Consider the following 22,689-nt stretch of genomic DNA (forward strand, 5'->3'; position numbering starts at 1 on the left):
ACAGCTGAGATATTTCATAGCATTACATTTAAATAAAAGGACATTACCTTTCACATTGGAAAGGAAAGGCAGGTAAGGCAGTGTTATATAAATATCTCTTAATTTGTATACACCCACTTCTCACTTATCATGGTTAGGTTCCAAAGACCAGGTCATTATGCAAAATTGGTGTTATGCAAAAGTGGAGGATGACCACATCACGTCACAAAATGGAGGATGGAGGGTGACTACATAATTACATGCTGCCAAACTATGTCATTACATTACTGCCAAATTACATCATTACATAACTGACAAAATACTGAGAATAAAGGCCCAGCCAAGTTGACCCATAACCTTAACCATCACAGTGAGCTTTACTCTCACCTTGCACCTTGGTGTTTGTTACTGCCAGACATACATCATTTATGCACAAAATAGTTGGATAGCAGATTTTTTACTATTGTCGTAAATGCAAAATATAGGATAACGAGATAGTTGATAAGTGAAGAGTAAGTGTATTCAGGTCCTGGCATTAGTCTTTTTAAAATTTGAGTGTAAAGAACTCTTTAGGGCAATTTTCCACGTTGAATTTAGCTTTTTATTTTATATGCAAAAACAACTTTAAGTCCTAAGACTGCTTCATTTCTAATTCTTGTACATTCTTCTGCTTTTAGTGTTGTATGCTCAAAGTTCTGTAAACTGTCTTTTAAGAGCTTTCTACGTCTTTTGTTCACTGTCCTTTCGTCTTGCCTGTGAATTCTAGAGTCATGAATGCAGAAATAGAGGATTGAATTCCAAGTCTACTCCCTCTTATTTTTTCACTCTTATTCATCTCCTCTTAGAGGATTCCAAGCAAATTTGTTGTTTCTGAGGCATTTGCTTTCCTCTGTTGTTAACTTTTTCCTGTTTCTTTTTTTTTCTTATCGTACCTCCTATTCAACTCAAAACTCTTTCCCATGTTTTTCTACCATCACAACCTGAACTATGCTGTATTTCCTTCCCCTACTCCAATTATTTCAAGTCTCCTTGTCTCTCTCTCTCTCTCTCAATAATATTTTGTTGTGTTTTTGGTGAAATTTTACACAGCAACTTAGGTTCCCTTTTGACAATTTCCACACAAATTACCAATGACATCAGTGACATTTTTCACTTTGTGTTAACATTCTCGTTAATAGTGTTCTGGTTATTCGATTTTCAGTGCTTTGGTTCCCTTGCCCCCTTATCTTCTTATCTTTGCTTTGAATTAAATGTTGACCTTTTGGACTCACACAGGGTTTTTTTTTTTAGTAGAGCATCGATCTAATGGGTAATATCCTTTGTTTTGTGTGTCACTCTGCGTTTCTGTTAAAAGGTGATCCTAGGGCAAAGCTTTGGTTCAAGGTTTAAGGAACATCTCAGGGCAATAGTCTCAGGGACTCCTCTGGTCTCAGGTGGTCCAGTTATTCTGGCCAATTTTTAAAATTTGAGTTTTGTTCTGCATTTTCTCCCAATCTAACCAGGATTATCTATTGTACCCCCGGTCAGGTAGGTCAGTCGTAGTAGCTGGGAACCATCTACCAGGTCTCAGGGTAGTTGAGGTCATGGCTCGTGTAGGCTTTCAGCCTTGTATGCTTGTTTCTTCTCTGTGATTTTGGTTATTTTCTTACACTTTTGCTCCTGATAAAAACCAGTAGTTGTATCCTAGATGGCTGTTTGCAAGCTTTTCAGACCCCAGGTGCTACTCGCTTCACTAGGATGTAGAACTTGAACTTTGTGAGCTATATTATGCCAGTTGACTGAGTTCCATGAAAGCATGGTCTTAAGCTTTCAAATCTGGAAGGCTGATCTGGGAAGTTGTTTGGTTATGTCTGAGGAACGTCTGTAGTTGTGTCTTCAATGAATATATGCATCTGTCTACTGTATTTACCCCTACGAATCTGTCAGTTTGTTGTACTGTGGGGACTTGTGTATTGCTGTGATGCTGAAAGCTGTGCCACCAGTCTTCAAATACCAGCAGGGTCACCTATGGCAGACAGGCTTCAGCTGAGCTTCCAGACTAAGACAGACTAGGAAGAAGGACCTGGCAGTCTACTTCTGAAAAGAATTAGCCAGTGAAAACCTTATGAATAGCAGTGGAACAATGTCTGATATAGTGCCAGAAAATGAGCCCCTCAGGTTGGCAGGGACTCAAAATATGACTGGGGAAGAATTGCCTCTTCAAGTACAGTAGCCCTTAATGATGTAGATAAAGTCAAGCTTTTGAGACCTTCATTTGCTGATGTGGCATAACTCAAAATGAGAAGAAACATCTGCAAACATCCATTAATAACTGGAATGTGGAATGTACAAAGTATGAATCTAAGAAAATCAAAAATAGTAAAAAATGAAATGGAATGCATAAACATCAATATCCTATGCATTAGTGAGCTGAAATGAACTGGTATTAGCCATTTTGAATGGGATAAACATATGGTCCACTATGCCAGGAATGACAATTTGAAAAGGAATGAAAAAGTTGGAAACGAAGAGGGAGGATCCATAGTTAGAAAATATGGCCTTGGTGACAGAAATGATGCCAGAGAATGCATGATAGAATTTTACAATACCAATGACTTCTTCATTGCAAATATCTTTTTTCAACAACATGAACGGTAACTATACATGTGGACCTCACCAGAAGAAGTACACAGAAATCAAATCCTCTACATTGTGGAAAGAGATAATAGAAAAGCTCAATATCATCAGTCAGAAGAAGGCCAGGGGCCAACTGTAGAACAGACCATCAATTGCTCCTGTACAAGTTCAAGTTGAAGCTTAATAAAATTAGAACACGTCCACGAGAGCCAAAGTATGACCTTGAGAATATCACACCTGCATTTAGAGAACATCTCAAGAATAGATTTGATGCCTTGAACACTAATGATCAAAGACCAGATGAGTTGTGGAATGACCATACCTGAAGAAAGCAAGAGGTCATTAAAAGTATAGGAAAGAAAGAAAAGTCCAAAATGGATGTCAGAAGAGACTCTGAAATTTGCTCTTGAACACTGAGTAACTAAAGGAAATGGAAGAAATGAAGAAGTAAAAGAGCTGAACAGAAGATTTCAAAGGGCAGTGTGAGAAGACAAAGTATTATAATGACATGTCCAAAGACCTGGAGTTAGAAAACCAAAAGGGAAGAACACATTCAGCGTTTCTCAAGCTGAAAGAACTGAAGAAAAAATTCAACCCTTGAGCTGCAATATTTAAGGATTTTTACAGAGAAAACATTAAACAATGCAGGAAGCATCAAAAGAAGATGAAGGGAATACACAGAGTCACTATACCAAAAAGAATTGCCCAACATTCATCCATTTCAGGAGGTAGCATATGTTCAGGAACTGATGGTACTGAAAGAAGAGGGCCAAGCTGCACTGAAGGCATTGGTGAAAAACAAGTCTCCAGGAATTGATGTAATACCAGTTGAGATGTTTCAACAAAAGGATGCAGTGCTGGAAGCACTCACTCATCTCTGCTAAGAAATTTGGAAGACAGCTACCTGACCAGCGGACTGTAAGAGATACATATTTGTGCTTGTTCCCAAGAAAGGTGATTCAACTGAATGTGGAAATTATCAAAAAGTATCATTAATATCACACGCAAGTAAAATTTTGCTGAAGATCATTCAAAAGTGGCTGCAGCAGTATATCAACAGGGAACTGGCAGAAATTCAAGCCGGATTCATAAGAGGATGTGAAACTAGGGATATCATCGCTGATGTCAGATGGATACTGGCTGAAAGCAGAAGATAGCAGAAGATGTTTAAAACCCAAACCAAACCAAACCCAGTGCCGTTGAGTCAATTCCGACTCATAGCAACCCTATACCTGTATCTTATTGACTGTGCAAAGGAATTCCACTGTGTGGATCATAACAAATTATGGATAACATTACAAAGAATGGGAATTCCTGAACACTTAATAGGAACCTATACACAGATCAAGAGGCAGTCGTTCGAACAGAACAAGGGGATACTGCGTGGTTTAAAGTCAGGAAATGTGTGCATCAGGATTGCATCCATTCACCATACTTATTCAATTTGTATGCTGAGCAAATAATACGAGAAGCTGGACTATATGAAGAAGAATGGGGCAACAGGATTGGAGGATGACTCATTGACAACCCGCATTATGCAGATGACACAACTTGCTTGCTGAAAGTGAAGAGGAATTGAAGCCCTTACTGATGCAGATCAAAGACCACAGCCTTCATTATGGATTACACCTCAACATAAAAAAACAAAAATCCTCACAACTGGACCAATAAGCGGCAATAGCAGCATCATGATAAAGAGAGAAAAGATTGAAGTTGTCAAGAACTTCATACTTCTTGGATCCACAATCAACACCCAAGGATGCAGCAGTCAGGAAATCAAATGACACATTGCATTTGGCAAAACTGCTGCAAAAGACCTCTTTAAAGTATTAAAAAGCAAAGATGTCACATTGAAGACTAAGGTACACCTGACCGAAGCCATGGTGTTTTCAGTCACCTCATATGCATGTGAAAGCTGGACAAGGAACAAGGAAGACCAAAGAAGTATTGACTCCTTTGAATTGTAGTGTTGGCAAAGAATATTGAATATACCGTGGACTGCCAAAAGAATGAACAAATCTGTCTTGGAAAGCACAGCCAGAATGCTCCTTAGAAGCAAGGATGGCAAAAGTACGTCTCACATACTTGGGACATGTTATCAGGAGGGATCAGTCCCTGGAGAAGGACATCGTGCCTGGCAAAGTAGAGGGTCAGTGAAAAAAAGGGAGACCCTCAATGAGGTGGATGGACACAGTGGCTGCAACAATGGGCTCAAGCATAAAAATGATTGTGAGGATGGCACAGGACAGGGCAGTGTTTTGTTCTGTTTTACATAGGGTTGCTGTGAGTCAGAACCAACTTGATGGCACCTAACAACAACTGTATCTACACATACACATAGATTCTTCTGTCCTCACATATGTGTACACCTAGACCTACCTGTATATGTAGATGGCTATACCCATCTGTATGTGTTCCTAGACTTGTTTTTTGTTCTTTGTTGAAGTTGTTGCCCTCTTCTATATGTCAAAGTCTTTGGTACAAGCATCCTTTTCTCATGAGTGCTTCTCAACAGCATCATTTACTTTGATCATGCTGTGCTTACTACACCCGTATTTGGTGCCACTTTTTTCCGTCACCAGCATTTAAACAAAACCTGAGTCACTGAAACAAATGGGCTCTTGTTGATAACGACTTGACAATTCTTCAAGAAAATCTGGGTTGTTTTTGTCTTAATGAGCTACACAATTCCCCAATCTTCTGTTTATCTGGAAAAGTGTGCTAATTTCACCTTCATATTTGAGAGACAGTTTTGCTGGCTATATGATTCTTGGCCGGCAGTTTTTTTCCTTCCATGCTTTATATAAGTCATCCAATTGCCTTCTTCCCTGAATGGTTTCTGCTGAATAATCTGAGTTTATTCCTATTGACTGTCCTCTGTAGGTTACTTTTCGTTCATCCCTAGCTGCTCTTTAAATTCTCTCTTTATCTTTGGTTTTGTCAAGTTTGATGATAATATGTCTTGGTGACTTTCTTTTAAAATCTACCTTATGTAGAATCCGATGAACATCTTGGATTGATATCTTCTCATCTTTCATGGTATCAGGGAAGATTTCTGCCAACAAATCTTCAACAATTCTCTTTGTATTTTCTGTTATCCCTCTCTGTTCTGGTACTTCAATCACTCATAGGTTATTTATCTTGATAGAGTCCCACATGATTCTCAAGGTCTCTTCATTTTTTTTTAATTCTTTTATCTGATTTTTCTTCAAATATATTGGTGCCAGGTGCTTTATCTTCAAAGTCATCTATTCTGCCTTCCATTTGCTCAACTCTGCTCCTCTGACTTTCTATTAAAAAAAATATATATATTGCGTTGTCTAATTCTATAATTTTATTGTTAATCTTCTGAGTTTCTGATTGCTGTCTCTCTGTGGATTCTTATATTAAATTTTTCATTATGTTCTTGAATAACCTTTTTAATTTCTTCAACTGTTTTATCTGTGTGTTCCTTGGCTTGTTCTGTGTATTGCCTGATCTCCTTCCTAATCTTGTTCCTGATATCTTGAAGAGTTCTATATATTAATCTTTTGAATTTTGCATCTGGTAATTCCAGGAAGGCACCTTCATCCAGAAGACCTGTTGATTATTTGTTATGAGAGGTTGTTGAGGTGATCATGGTCCATTTCTTTATGTGACTTGACATTGACTGTTGTCTCTGAGCCATCCTTAAGTTATCGTATTAGATTACCTTATGTTTAATTACTGTATCTTAGCTTCTTGCTTTGTTTTGTTTTGATATGCCCAAATGGGTTGCTTGAGTGAGCTAGCTTGATTATTTTTGCCTTTGAAGCTCTGATGTCCTGTCACCAGATGGCTAGAGCTGTTATCAGGTATATCAGTCTGGGAGTCCATTTACTTTTCTTATATGAGTTCAGCTCAGGTGTCCAGGTAGCTGATCATCAAGTGTGTGGTACAGGCTGTGTCCTACAGTCTTAGAGGGGCAGGGGTGTTTGGTGTCAGTACTGGTATCTGGTTGTAGCAGGGTGTCATGTTCTGAAAAAGGGAGAGGTCTGAGAACCATCCCCCAAATGTCTGTGAGGAATGCACATCCCTGTTCCCTGGAGCGTATACGTGGGTGGGTTCTGCAGATGGACCATGGGCACCCATTGCTTTTGGTCGTAAGGACTGGGAGGTACCAGTTATCCTTGGACCTCTGTCATGCATGGCTGGGCGACCTGAGTGGAGCCACCAGTCTTTATGCCCCTTATGTAAGTAGGTGAGGGCCCTGTTTAAAAGACAAAGCAGTATCAAATATCACACACCCACCTCTCCACTGCACAGCTGAAATGATTTTAGTCTGCTAACAAGTGCCTATTCTCCTGAAATAGGCCCCCACAGGCCCATGCGTGGGGGGAGGGAACTTATTCAAAGTCCATGGATCATTTATGCCTGGACAGGAGCTGCTTCTGTCCTGAGCTCCCCTAGTGGAACTGGCAAATTATCTTTTACCCCAGTTGTGAATTTATTCCTACTCCAAGGCTGGAAGGATGGCTTAGGGTGCTCAACAGGGCCTATCTCAGGCCCAGGGAAATCAACAGCCACCGAAGCCAGCTTGGGGGCTGGGGGGCACGGTAAAACATACACAAGCACTAAGATTTGCCAAGAGCACCGTTCTTCTCTGGTTCCAGGGGTGCCAGTAGGCTGTGTGGCTGGCTGCTTCTCCCTGAGGAAATTGCAACCAAATGCTACTACCAGCCCTCAGCAGCTGCTCCCGGGAATGATGTCTGAGGGATCCTGGGGATTCATGTCCAGTAACTCCTCTCCACTTTCGAACCATCTCTCCCTCTGCCTGCCACTCCATCCATTTTCTAACTTTGCCTTTGATGTTCAGGGCTCCTAGCTTGTCATAAATATAATCATTTCACTTATTTTTTTCAGGTCTTTTTTTTGTTGTTGTAAGAGGGATCGCAGGAAGTGTCTGGCTATTCTGCCATCTTGGCCCCACCTCTGGGTTTATATATTTGACTTAAAAAAATAGTGGGACATTGCTGTATTTGTGTTGAAACCCATATATACATTAACTATATTGTTGAGAATAGATTGAAACTAATTTGGCCATTTTACAACCAGCAGATAGACATCTATTGTCTCCAATGTTTAGATTATGTGGGAGAATGTTCACAGTCTATTAGGTGATTAATCTCAGCCTGACTTCTGCCATGCATACTATGATAGTGACAAAAATACTCAGTTCTCCTGCTACGAGGAGCATAATTGACTGAGAATGCCAGCTGTTGCCCCTCTGGATCTATTGCCCCATTTCTTTGGGTTATAATCGAATGCTAACATTTATTTTACTGATCACGGTTTCCTGCTGGCCTTTGGGAGCTTTTTGAGGTTAATTCTTGTGTCATTTTGACATACCCCCACTTTTCTTTTTTTAGAACTTTCTTATTTTCGCCTCTTTGCCACTACCCACATTTATATTCTTATGTCATTCATCCTTACCTAGACTAAACCAAAACCAAACCTGTTGCCGTCGAGTCATTTTGACTCATAGAGACCCTGTAGGACAGAGTAGAATTTCCCTGCAGAACTTCCAAGCAGTACCTGGTGGATTCAAACTGCTGACTTTTTGGTTAACAGCTGTAACACTTAACTGCTATGCCACCAGGGTTTCCCTTTACTAAGACTAGAGCCAATATATTTTTATGGATAGAAAGTTCAGGTAAATAATCAAAATATATGATTTTATCCCCAGTTTAAAATGTATTCATAAGAAAAGTGTTACATGGATAAAAATCAGTTATACATTTTATAAATTGCCTTCGTAGAAAAAAATACCTGAAGTACGCAAAATTCATCAAAACTGTCTTGTGTTATTTTCATCAATCATATTCTGTTGGAGTTAACAGCATATTGTTCCCCCCTTACTTGTTGGAAAAAATCAGCTGCTTAGTTGTTTAATTTGTTTTGAAATTTCTTGGCAAGTCAGAGTAATTCATTTGAATTATCAAGAGAAAGCATGTAGTATAATGGTCTAAATTCTGATTCTCAAAAGTTATTAATCACTGAAAATGATCTGCATCCCACATTCATATTGGCAGCGAGAATGAATTTGGTTGTTATGATTATGGGTTTGATTTCTCATCTCAGTAGGTACAGAACTTGATGTCCTCTGGGTCATCTCAAGATGATTTGAAAGCTTAAGAGACCATTTAAAATTGGGGTTACAGAAAGATATGAGTAGTTAGCATATTTATTATAAATATTTGACTCTATGTCATTTGTCTCAGTATGTAAGTTCCTTGAGGGCAGAATTTTTTTTTTTTTTTTAATCCTACATTTAACAAGCATACTCAATCATCACTTTTTTTTTTGGAACAAATGAAGTTTTAGTAACTGTGTGTTAATATGCCCACACACAAATACTGTTTCTTATATAAGCTTTTACCATTTACCAGAATGTACACAACTATATAGGCTAGGCTCAGTAAAGGGTTATAGTTTTATAGATCATCCAGTTTGTGTTAAAGTGGTATAGAACTGAGAATACCTACAGCATTCTATTGTTTATTTTTCTCACTTTACCAAATAGAAATGCGTGTGTCTGTGTGTGGCATATACACTCTGAATATTGTCCCACTCATAGTAAGCCTACATTTTCCCCCCAGCTCTTTGATTTGCAAGTGGTAGAGAACAACACCTGGGAGGATTGTCTTTATGTGTATCTTCATAAGCCTGTAATCACTTTGGAAAGCCCCTTGGGATAGCCATGGTCGAACCTGTCTCTTGAGTATCCCAAATACTGACACAAATTGACAAACAATAATTAAACACACGCTTAAGTGTGCCAACTAAATTTGGGCCTATGGTTAAATGCTACTTATGTTATTGAGTGCATGGTGAAGCATATAAAGTGATGGCTAACATTTTGAAAATATTGATTTAATCTCCAGCAGGTCAGTGTTACTCATTCAGATACATGAAGGAGAAAATAAAAAGTCAAGCAAAGGAAGGGTTCTGTCAAGTCAGTTTCGGCCAACGTCATGAATAGAATGGAACATAATCTTAATGCTACCTTCCAGATTCCTCAACTCTTTCTTATTCCTTTGCTTAGCCCTAATCTGCGGCTGGGAATAGGGATTAGGAAGAGTGTAACTTTCAGGGTTGGTATTTTCTACAGTTTGAGATCTAGGAACTGTTCTAGAAAAACTACACGTTATAAACTTGATTATACTAACTGGGATGCAGCATAAATTTGAGTACTTGTATTTTAATCTAAAGAGATATCTATGTCCCCAAACTAGTTTATGCCATATAATAGCAGAGAAAATGGATCCAACCCAACTGTTTGGGTAAGCACATAACTTGCTTGGTATTAGCAGATGTACGCAGATGTACAGCATCTGCCTTTTGGCTATTTTTTCACTTTCTGCCTTTACCCTATCTGCTGGGTTTCACAACAAGTTCCATTTCTAAGGCCTTTGTATCCTTTGGCTTCTTTGTAGGTTTGGCCAATGGAAGGTACAGGAAAAAAAAATGGAGTGTAGGGCAGAGGCTAGGTTATTCCCTTCCTATTCCACCTCTCGAGGTATCCTGGCAAAGAATACACCACATCTGCATCATTTCAGTGGGATGCAGCCCTTCTTCCTCTGGTCCCAGGCTGAGCGGTTGTAGCAGCTTCTTATTAGTGTTAATCACTGGATTGCCTCATTCTCCCATGTTGTTTCTCAACTCTCCCATGAAAAGAGCTGGCCAATTTTCTAGAATTAATTGATTCTTTTAAAAAGACGTATGGTTGTTCCTATTTCTTGACTGAGCCTTGTAGACTACTAGTTATGCCAATGGAAAGGTCTCAGTCTGAGCTGATTCCTAATGATTCCCACCCAGATCTCCTTTTTGGGACAGGTGCACCCAAACCTCAGCTGCTGTGAGTGTTGTCTGTGGCTCATGTATGCACTTTTCTCCAGAGGATTGTCCTTGCCCAGAGATGCCTGTGAGGCAGTGCTGCCCCTCCTGGAGGTGTTCCGTGACCAACAATTACTGTTTGGGGATACAAGCAGCTGGCCCACTGCCTCGTGGAGGAACTGATTGACAGTGCCATTCATGCTTCAGTCCTCTCCATGCCAATTACAAGAGATACGACTTCAGCTAAACCCATCTTGGCTTGGCTTCTTCCCCTTCCCCATCCTGTTTCCTTCACTTTCTTACAGCTTTCTCTTGAGAGAAAGCCCTCAGTAAATAAATCCCCATCTCAAGCTCTTTTCTAGGGAACCTAGCCTAAGGGGGTATATTTTACAGAAAGAATAGGGAGAACCTAATAATAATTTTATATATTAATATATTATGATTATTACAATTATTAATAATATTAATAAGGTGGAATGGTTAAACAGAGGTTGTAGACAGAGCTTTAATTACAGTTCCAAATAGCTAAGGTAGTGGTGGTGAGAATGAAAGAAGCAAAAGCCAAGTGTCTTTAGGAATGTATTGTTGTTGGAGGACTCAAAGTTTTAATATCTAGGAGCAAAAGTACTGGCCTTACCCAAATTAAGAAAGATTAGAGAGGCTAGATCTCATAGCAAAAATATGATATTGTGCCCTGACCAGTTGAGTCTGAAGCCCCAAGAGTTTTCAAGAGGAAAAATATTCAGGGATGATTAGAAGTGCAAGCCTAAGACTAGAAATATAAACTCTGAGAGACAATTATACTGTGTAGTATATATGTGAAGGCCTGTGTTGTTCAAACCCTACATATTCCAAAAAAAAGTTTGGCCCTTGCCAAGCTCCTGGGAATAATCTCTAAGCCTTTGGAATATCCTGCCTGATAAGAGTGTGGTTTTGTTTTTTTTTTTTTACCTGCGGTCTTGGACTATGCCAAATAGTTTATGCTAACAATATGTTTTATGGTAGTGTTCTTGGGCCACATGGTATCATCTTGACTTCTAGAGACACTGGAAACTGAGTGACTAAGGTCAGACCCCCAATAAAAATCCTGAACATCCAGGTTCCAGTGAGTTTCACCTGTTTAGCCACACATTATTGCTGGGAGAATTAAGTGCTGTTCATAAGACGTCCTTGGGAGAGCACAAGTAGAAGGTTACTCCCGGTCTCTCCTGAATCTGCCCTATGTACCTTTTACCTTTGCTGATTTAAATCTGTATTCTTCTGCTGTAGTGAACCGTAACCATGAATATAACAGCTTTCCTGATTTTTGTGAGCTCTTCTAGTGAATCATTGAAACTGAGGGTGAAGACAGTTCCTTTTTTTCAGTTGTAAGTACAGTAAGACTGGCAAAAGCCAGAGCATGTGTAAGGCAGAAACATGTCAGAGAGGGAAAACCTAAATATTTTCCACTAATAGAGAGCAATAGAAAAGTGGTAAGACTGCACCCTGTCAAAGACAGAAGAATTTCAAGACCTGGAAAAATAAGGCAGCCCCATCAAGTTCTGGGTCCCATAGTTTCACCCCAATATGTAAGCTCTCCTTTTTAGAAAAAACTCTTGTCTCCCCAGTGCTGATTAATAGGTTTTTAGTACAATATTACTTTTTACTAGTGGACGTATTAGTGACACCTCCATATGGTATGCCATTTGACCTTCAGTTGGTGAAAACATGTCACAAGATTTGCCTCTGCCATTTCCTCGTTAACCTGGGATAAAATGGTACAACTTGATGCCTAACAAGCAAAGCACTGAAAGTGAAATTGTTTAGCACCTTTTAACAGTGGTCACTCAGAAGATCCATAATATGCTCATTAACCTTATCACAGAAATGAAAATGAAGACTACATCTTGGATCAATAGGGGTGCAGGGTGGAAGGATGAAACCTTGAAAATGACCAGCTCAGCTCTGCTTTCAGGGAAACTCAGGCTACAGCAAGGCCTATGCAGGTGGTTCTCAATGTAGAGAACAGGATTGCAGTTCAGTGGTTGCAAGACCAGGAGAGAGGGAGGAAGGTCCACACAGACATGCATTAGGGATTAGGTCAGATCATCTGGGGACTAGCTCAACCTGTGGGACCTAAGGAGGAACATTAGGAAATGTGTTTCAGAACTGTTCACCAAGGGGAGGGACTTCTCCCCTTGGACATTACCTCCTGCGCATTTCTGGGTTCTTCGCGCATGTAGGAGAACTCTTGCGGCTCAGTGGTGTGGTCTCAGGCAAGGCGATGCGTGCTGCACTTGTGGAAAGCTGGCTGAAACCTTCACAGAGCAGACTGGTGCAGCATGGCTGGGGTGAGAGGTGAGCTGAACGGATGAAGTTGTGCTCATCAGTTGCCTGACACAGGCTACTCCGTGTGGCCGAAGCATAGCCGCAGGGTGGCAGAAGGACTTACTTGGAGTGGTATCTAGCTCTTTCCACACAGAAAGTAGTCTCTCTGACCTGGGGCAAATCAGTCGCATTTTCCTAATGTGGAAACTGAAGCTGAGAGCATTTAGGAACTGCCCTCTTGTTACCCCTTTACAGGGTTATAGTGACTTCACGGGAGCTCCTGCCTTCTCTCTCTCCCCAAAGCCCACTTAAATCCTCCTTATTTCGCAAGGCACAATTCAATTATTATTTTTAAGGGACTATGGATGGCTTCATAGAAAAGGTATCATTTTCTCTCTGCTTCCACTGTTCCCAGCTTGAGGCCGGCACACCCCTGTTGTGGTGTAATCAACTGTATATACCTTCACTTCTGCTGTACTAGACCGTGTGGGTCACAGGTCGCGTTTTATCTTTGTGCCCACAACACGTAGCAACTTGGCAATCAAACTGTTGTACCAACAAGTGCCTATGAAAATATACAGAGAAAGATATTAAAGGGAGGGAAAGCAGAGGAGCTGGAGGCAGTAGTCAGAGAACTGTATTTCACTTTCTGGTGCATACGTGTTCTCTTGTCAACTCCAGCAAAGCAAAACCGTGGCTCTATATTGTTTTTCTTTTTCAAAGAAAGCTTTTCCTCATCCTCACATTAGGCTTGCCTTTTGTCATCTGGTGGATCCCTGCCCCTTTTGAATCTGTTCTTGAAATGTTTCTCAATTTTTACATAGGGTAAGAATATCGTTGGGGACTGTGGGAAGTCAGCAAGGGAAGAGGAGGAGTGTGTCTTGGCCTCAGGTTTCATTCTTGGCCACAGCGCCTTTGTCCTTGTCTTCTGCAACTTCCCCCTGTCTGAAGAACAGTTGGGCAGACAATAGAAGGCAAGGGGGGGTGGGGAGGGTGAACAAATATTTGACTACTTACAAAGAATTAGGCATTTTGATTCATCAGGTTGTTGTAAGGATTAAAAAGACTCTGTGTACTTACCTTACCACCCTCTTACAGGTGAGGAACCAGATTAAAGGTTCTCATTTTATCAAAGTTATGTAACTAGTAAATTTTGGAGCTGGGAGTCAAAACCAGGCCTGATTCTGGACCCTGTGCTCTACCTCCACCTGCCTCTTGCTACAATGCCTACTGGTGTTGTACTATTTGGTATTGTACTACCTGGTATTGAGAAGGCTCAGTGTCCCTACTGTACAAGGAGACAGCTACTCTGAGTTGGGATTTTCTGCCCTACTTACCTAAGTACAAAAGTCACTGTGTCTACCAAGCAAGATGCCAGGCTTCATGCCAGACCTTCTCTCAGCTCTTCAGAAGAACGAACACCTTTGTTTTCCCAGATGGGCTGAAAATGATGCTTTTGTACTCACGCTAAGTCTTTCCTCAGAGACTCACCCTGAGAAATTAGATAAAATTAAAGGTGGTTCATCAAGTGTGTGCCGGTGGTAACTTCTCTGGCCTCCCTGCCCTCAGGAGAGCCTTAGGATCAAATTTTAGCCCAGGGTCTTCCATAAGAGTGTCATGCAGACTGATTGCCTATGCTCTGAGCTTGGAAACAACACTGGCAATTGGGGGATCTTCAAAGATGTCAGAGAGAAGGTGGTCCGTGTAGCACAGAATTGGAGCGGGGGGAGAGTAATAGTCTCTTGTAGCTTAAGCGTGTGCCCAGGGTATGTGTCAGCGAGCCATCCTGGAGCAGTTAACATCTGCTTTGCGCTTGACTCTTCCTCGGCTGATGCTTCCAGCTACCAGTATTCCCCACAGAGGCTGCAGGTGCACAGATGCTGTGGCTGTGCAGGAAAGGTCTCGGTCCTTGCTACCACTCACCTATTGTGTGGACTTTGGCAAACTCCAGCCAGAGGTTAAAAGTCTTACCTATCTGTTATGTGATAGGATAAGGGTGGCTAGCTTTCCAGGAGGCTTCTACTTTGACGATTCTAATCTGTTTGGGTAGGGCTGTGAAATAAACTATGGTAATTTTATTGTATGGCAGAACTTTTCTTTGTAGAAACGCAGGGGTTTTCTCTCTGAAATAAAACTATCCCAGATATGACAGGTGTCCTACTCCTTAAATGGGTAGTTAAACCAATTAGGGGTTATTAGCACCTATATATTTTGTGTTATATCCTCTTTATTAGAAATTAATGAAGAATTTGAAGTTTAATTGATATTTAGCCCAGTTTTAGGTACTATTTACCAAACTAGGTATAGCTAATCTGATCCGTTTTGAGTGTTAAGAGCAGACCTGCATAGGTGGTTTTCATGGCAGAAAAAAGTCTTGATGCTTCTTCAAAATCTTTGCAAAGTACCTCAGCTGACAGCTGGCTTTTCTTGATATTTTTAAAGGGCATATAATAATCATAAATAGAAGTGTATGTGGTAGTTTTCTTAAGGATGGTTGTTTGCTTTTAAAGTAGAATGCTATACCGTGCATTTTCCTTTCCTTTGATTTTCAAACATCTACCTATCCCTTAAAACCACGTCCATTCAAAAGCCTGATCTATTTAGGTGGTTTGCATGTGGTTGATGTTTATTTGGGTAATCTGAGGTACCAGAAGAGGAATATATTTAATCACCTAACCTTTAAGTAAGGCACATTTGAAATGTCAGCATTTTATTTCAGGAACAGGTGAGATATTGCATTATACGGCTTTTATTTATTTATTTACACCCCCCATCTCTCTGAAAAGGAATTTGAAACAGCTTAGAACAGCTTATGAAAAAGGGTAAAATAATAAGAACAACGAAAAAAAAGAAGCTGAAAGATGAACACAGTAAATACTCCAGCCAGAAGAGTCAACACAGTTGCTGTGACAGAGTATAAACCTGTCTCTAAGATTCTTGGAAACAGCAAGGTGAAAAACAAATTATATAATCTTTAATAGTCAAAAGAAGGGAATAGGTTTTTCTGCTTCAAAGCTCAGATCTCTCACAGAGAACATTATATAACGGACGTTGACTTAATCCATTCAACATATATGAGTACCTGGGATATAGTCAGATAGTGTGTCAGGTGCTGGAGGCAAAGCTATACAGGTGTGATCGCTACCAAGAGGGCAGTGGTGGGTCAGTGGGAGAATTCTCACCTTCCAGGGGGGAGACACAGGTTGGATTCCAGGCCAATGAGCCTCGTGCAGCCACCACCCGTCTGGCAGTGAAAGCTGTGTGGTGCTGTGACGCTAAACAGGTTTTAGAGGAACTTTCAGACTGAGATGGACTAGGAAGAAACGCCTGGTGATCTACTTCTGAAAATCAGCCAGTGAAAACCCCATGAATCGTAATGGTCCAATCTGCAACTGACCAGGCAGCACTTGGTCCCACTGTGCATGGGGTCACCGTGAGTCGGGGGCCAACTCAGTGACTTGCTGCATGAAGCTAGAAGCTAGGATTAAATATTAAACCTATTGATGTATAACCAATTATACTTTTCTTTTTGTATCATTTATTGAAACACCACTTCCTGGGTTTGCTCGAATGTCTCTGACTCAGAATCCTGCCCTAATTCACTCATCTGAGACATGGGCGATGATAGGCACCACCCAGGGTAAAAGAACAGGAGGAGAAGGGGCGGGGCCTGCTGGAGAACTTGAGAGCCAGCCTGTCTGGGAGGAAACCTGTGCGGAAGGGGACTGCAAAGGCATTCGGGGAACAGGACGGCTAGGTCAGCAGCTCCCCAGTGCCTGTCTGTGACTAAGCTGTACTTTATCAAAGTCACAATGAGGGTATAAGTAGACAGTTTTTATTTCTTGAGAAATATTGGCCTTTTATTTTAAAATTTTTGTTAATACATTGCATACTTTAAATCTATTGTTTTTCAGATAAAACTTGGCAATCCTCTGTCAATTTCCTAAATACCTTTTGTTGTTGTTTTTGTTTAAATTTAACTACTCCATGAAATCCAAAAAGCTGAGAAGCCTCAACAAAGTGGAAGGCAATTTTACTGACTGAAGAGACATGCAGACAGTAAGGGTTTAGAGCTGAAGCATGATTTCGTGACGGGAATGCCACACAGGACTAAGGTAACATCTTCTAGACACCTAAGTCATGGCTGCCCTGGACAATCATTCAGGCTAAACAATGTACTAGGGCATCCATCTCAGGGCTGAAACCAGTCCTGGCTCCCAAATGGTATAGGGCAGGTCTGCCTGGAGGAAGGAGAGCCTTTTTTTTTTTTTTAATTATTTCATAGGGAAATACTGTGTAGCTGGAGGTAACACACATTGTCTGCTTGCTGTCTAGCTTGATTGGTGTAGGACTGGATATGTGGCATGCAACTAAAACCTCTGTGGCATTCTCTCATCCAGATTTTTTTGTTTTTTAATGGATAGGAAGAAAAGTTGCCATTGAATTGATTTCAACTCATGGTGACCTCCTGTGTGTCAGATTAGAACTGTGCTCCATAGGGTTTTCAATGGCTGGTTTTTGGAAACAGATTGCCAGGACTTTCTTCTGAGGAGAATTGAACCTCCAACCTTTAGTTTGGCAGCTGAGCATGTTAATTGTTTGATCACCCAAGAACAATGGATAGAACTGTTCTACAATACCCTTTAGGAGGAGTAGAGAGTACTAGCTGTTGCTGATTAAAGATGGATCCATATGTTTTAGAAGTTAAGCTGGCAAGTGGGTTTTTTCCTAAGACCTCATTATAAAGCAAACAGTACATGGTTCTGGCCAAAAGCTTTCCAGAGAGGGTATAGCCTATCACTGTCAATACCAAACAACCAAGGCTGACTAACATGGTCTCCTAAACGTGCCTACTCGAATGCATTAACTTCAAAATGCATCCATGGGTTTCAGGATAAATTGACGTGTTCTTTGGGGTTCTTTTTTAGGTGATCAGTTATGTTGGAGACTGTGTTGAAAGTGATGGCTTTGCTGGCTTAGTCTAATTCCTGGCAATAAGCAATTACCCAAACTATTCCGCCCCCCCCATCGTGTTTTTCTTTATATTATACCAATTCATGTTTATTGTAGAAAAATTACAAAATACAGATAAGAAATCACCTGTACACCTATCAGGTAAAGAAATGCTAATATTTTTTTCATGCTGTCAAATCTTTTATTCGTGTCTGTGTATTTTTAACTAAGATGTCAGTTCTGGTGATTCTGTCTCTTACAGTCTATCTCAGATCAGCTTGTAATAACATCAAAGTCACATAGGAAAGTTAGTACACACCCCAAGATTCCTGTAATCTCTCAGTGACTCATATTTTTCTTTGTCAACCTTGGTTCATATTTCCCACTTCACCTTGTGATGTTTCCTTGTTCCCCTGGGCACACAGCTCCTTCTCCTTCATTCTCCCAGCACACACACACTCTCACTCACAAGGCAACTTTAGGTCCCCTGGCCACTCACACTCTTTTCTTTCTGCTGTCTTCACCCACCCCAAAGCGTTTATTTCTTATTCACATGCCCTAGGAAAATGTCTTGATAAGAGAGTAGGAGGGGTGATTGATTTATAACCTAAGGACCAGGTAGGAAGGAGATAACATCACTAAAAGGAATTCTAGTGCCAGCTAGTAAAATATTATTTAAACCCCACTATTTTGGTATTTTTTATATATATAATATATTTGAAAACCCTGGTGGCGTAGTGGTTAAGTGCTACGGCTGCTAACCAAAGGGTCGTCACTTTGAATCCACCAGGTGCTCCTTGGAAACTCTATGGGGCAGTTCTACTCTGTCCTGTAGGGTCACTATGAGTCAGAATCGACTCGACGGCACTGGTTTTTTTTAATATAATATATTGAGGGAAACCCTGGTGGTGTAGTGGTTAAGAGCTATGGCTGCTAATCAAAACATCAGTTCGAATCCATCAGGTGCTCCTCGAAAACTGTATGGGGCAGTTCTACTCTGTCCTATAGGGTAGCTATGAGCTGAAATTGACTTGGTGGCAAAGGTTTTTTTTTTTTTTTCAGTTTGTATATATATATTGGAGCTCTGTGGTGCCTTGGTTAAGAACTTGGCTGCCAGCTAAAAGGTCAACAGTTTGAATCCACCATCCGCTCCTTGGAAACCCTGTGGGGCAGTTGTACTCTGTCCTACAGGGTCACTATGAGTCATAAACGACTTGATGGCAACGGGTTTTTATAGAATGTATTGCAGGAGAAAGATGTGGCAGTCTGCGTCCATAAAGATTTATAGCCTTTGGGGGAATTTCCACTCTGTCCTGTAAGTCACAATGAGTTGGAATCAACTCTCTGGCAGTGGGTTGTGTATATAATGTATTAGGAGCCCTGGTGCCATGGTAGTTAAAGTGCTCGGCTACTAACTGAAAGGTTGGAGGTTTCAACCCACCAGCTGCTCTGCAGGAGAAAGATGTGGCAGTCTGCTTCCATAAAGATTACAGATTTGGAAACCTTATTGCACAGTTCTACTGTGTCCTGTTGGGTTGCTATGAGTTGGAATTGACTTGATGACAGTGGGGTGTTGGTGGATATACAATGTATTTGACTTAAAAAAAAAAAAAAAAGAATGGGATCATGTTATGTTTATGTTGAAATCCATGTACACACTTTCCTACATCGTTAAGAATAGATTTAAGCTAATTCTGTCATTTTACAACCATCAGGTTCTTTTTTATAGACATCTATTGTCTCCAATGATTGGATTATAGGGGGGCATGTTCACAATCTATTAGGTGGTTAATCTCAGCCTGAATTCAGCCACATGCTATGGTAGCCACAAAAATACTCAGGCCTCCTGCTATAGGAGCATAATTGACAGTGCCAGCTGTTTCTCTGCTGAATCTACCACTTCATTTGCACTGAGGCTGTGCTTCCCATGGCTGCACCTAGCCTGTAGCTGAAGTCTCTTAGGGAATTAATGCAGGTCCTTTCCTGCAACATGCGTGACTCCTTGGGGAGGGGGTTACTTTGGTTTAAGGATTCCCCATTGGTCTGGATGAAATTTTCTTGGAATCTCACTGTAATCCAAGACTCTTCCTACCAAACCCTCCTTCTTTCCCTCTCTCCTTCACAAGTGTAAGAACTTCATCACAGCCTGAAGGTTCTTCCTGCCTTTTCCTCATTTTTCCTTCATGGATACTTCCCTCAATAAATCTCTTGCAATAATCCTGTTTTGGCATTGGAAGGACCACAAATAACACATATACACACATTTAGTAAGTGACCATAAAGAATCATAAAACTGGTTCATGCAAGCTCAGTGAAGGCCTTGGTAGAGTCTAAATTTTTGCATGACAAGTTTGCTAGAGGCAGACACTAAAACATTCTAGTGCTAACTACTCTTGTGGGTATAGGCTTCTATTATACCCTTGTTCAAGCAAGAATAGGTGTGCTTGTAAATTTCACCAGTGAAGAAATATTTTGAACATCTCTTCTGTTAGCTAGCAAATCCTTCTTAAGTACAGACTCCTTGAGTGTATGCTCTCAACAAATACTAACCACCACAGGCAAGCAGATTAAACCAGTGAGTACACACATCACATGGTCTATGCTTAAGTATTTTAAAGTAAACTACAGTGTAATGTGAACTTTCTCATGTCAGTAAACAGCATCATATCAAATGACTACATAAAGGTCAAGTGCATGGGTATCCCACTTATTTTAAAAAATCCTTTATGGCTGGGTGATTTAGTTTTCTAATTTTTAACTGTTAGTTTCTAATTTAGCAATTTCTTTCTGTATGATTTGTACATTGTCCAATTTTTCAGATAATATTTTCTTAGAAGTAGAATTATTGGGTCAAAAATTATCCCCAAGTTTTTGGCTATTCATTGTCAAAAAGTCTTCCAGGAAGTGTGTTTCAGGGGATCAGAGCAAAGATGGTGGCCTAGTCACACACACCATAAGGTCTCCCTGCACCAAAGACTCCAAAAAAAACAGCAAAACAGAAGCAGATTACAATCTTAGGGCCCTGAATATCAAAAAAGGTCTAGGAACTGAACTGAACACTGGAAGGAAAAAGAAAGTGAAAGCAGCAAAAGGAGAGTGACACAGAACAGAGGAATTTAGCCAGCTGTTCCGCCCCAATGCAGCCAAATTAGGATAAAGCCAGCAGTGACCCCAGGTGAAGAAAACAAGGCAAATTCATGACTTTCCCGAAAGGAACAGAGAACCTCTATAGACACACATGGAAAGAAGCAGAGACAGGGAGGGTGCCAGGATCCAGAAGTGGAGATCCTCAGGAACAGGGGCCCTCGCCCTCAGAGATGAGTGGCACTCATGAGACAGTGGACCCGTGGAGTGCTGGTGGGAGCTCTCCCACCCAACCCATCCCCAGGTGGCCCCCTTCCTCACACTCAAGACAGGACAGGTTCTGCTTGCTGGCTGCAGTGAAATCGAGGTGCCCTGGCATGCCCATATCCTAGCAGGAAGAACACACTCCCCCCCACCCCATCCTCCTGATCAGAGGCAGCCGGAGGTCCCAACTCCGACCACCTTGCCTGTCTAAGGGACCACAACTCAAACCTATCCTCTTCCCCCCTACCCAACCTGAACCTGTCCACTCTCCCCCCGTGGCCACCTGATGAGCAAGACTAGGCACACCCCCATGTGTGTGCCGACCTGCCACTTACTCCTTCCCCCAAGGGTCTGGTAGATGGCAGCAGCAGTTGGACAGTAAGAGTTTGCCCTCCACTCTCTCCTCCTTCCCCTTTCCTGGCATGAGGTGACACTTCTGTGCATGCATGTGCCCGGTGTGACTCCATCCCTTAACCCACCCAGTGAGGGGCAGAGGAGCCACAACTGTGCACGCGTCTATCCACAGCCCCTTCTTCCCTCCCCTCAACCTGACTTGAGGCAGCACCTCTACAAGTGCATCCGCCAGGTTGGACTCCATCCCTTAGCCCACCTAGTGAGGGGCAGAGGAGACATGACTGTGCACACATCCTCCCACAACCTCTTCCTTGCTTCCCTTGCCTGATGTGAGGCAGCACCTCTGTGCATGCATCTACCAGGTTCAACTCCAACTCTTATCCCACCCAGTGAGGAGTAGAAGAGATGCAACTGTGCGTACATCCCTCTGTGGTCCCTTCCTCCCTTCCCTCACCTGACATGAGGCAGCACCACTGTGCACACATCCACCAGATGCGATCCCATCCCTTAACCCACCCAGCAAAGGGTAAAGGAGCTAAGACTATGTGCACAGCCCCCACTCCAGGCCCTTTCCTTCCTCTTCTTGCCCAATACAGGGCAGAAGAGGAGTGAGTGTGTGCATATTCACCACTGCACCTTCCTCCGTCTTCCCACCACTGACAAACAGTTGCGGTGTGACTGAGCAAACATCTGCCTGCTGTTCCTTCCTCCTACCCATGCCAAGGAGGAGGTGGAGGTAGATCAACTGAGTGAATGTCTGCCCACTGCCCCCACCACCACTTACACCCCCCAACCAACAAGAGGTGTCTAGTATGCCCCTACTCACCCACCATACCACCCTACACCAGCCACTCTACCTGCACAGACAGCATCATTCCCCCCTCCTGCAATACTGAACAGAAGACAGGTGGAGGCCAAAGCCTGACCAACCCACCCTCAGCTGCCCCACAAAACCAGTAAATAGAAACCTAAGCTCCCACACCTACCTGCCACTCCACTTGACCAAGTACAGGTCAGGAGCACTACAGCACAGCCAGTCCAGTGACCAGAGCACTAATCCAGCCACACCTGCTAGGAATCACCAAAACAAAAAACAAAACAAAAAAGGACACAGCAAACAATTATACAAATATAAAACAAATACAATAACTTCTTAATGTACCAGAGACAACAGACAATAGCAAACCAGCTAAAGAAGCTGTGCAAAATGGCCCCAACAAGTGACTGTAATAAAGAACCAGAAATCTTCCCTGAGGAAGAAAGGGTAATGGAGCATCC

The 22,689-nt window shown here is 41.6% G+C and overlaps 1 protein-coding gene and 1 pseudogene across 2 annotated transcripts in view; both read left to right on the top strand.

The window, feature by feature from the left end:
• Positions 1 to 22,689, top strand: part of HHLA2 (HERV-H LTR-associating 2) — a 143,669-nt gene that overhangs the window by 15,421 nt on the left and 105,559 nt on the right. The window lies entirely within an intron of this gene.
• LOC126061385 (60S ribosomal protein L4-like) overlaps positions 12,713 to 22,689 on the top strand; it is an 80,655-nt pseudogene continuing 70,678 nt past the window's right edge.

This window comes from Elephas maximus, chromosome 18 (genome assembly GCF_024166365.1).
Source record: "Elephas maximus indicus isolate mEleMax1 chromosome 18, mEleMax1 primary haplotype, whole genome shotgun sequence".
Lineage (NCBI taxonomy): Eukaryota > Metazoa > Chordata > Mammalia > Proboscidea > Elephantidae > Elephas > Elephas maximus.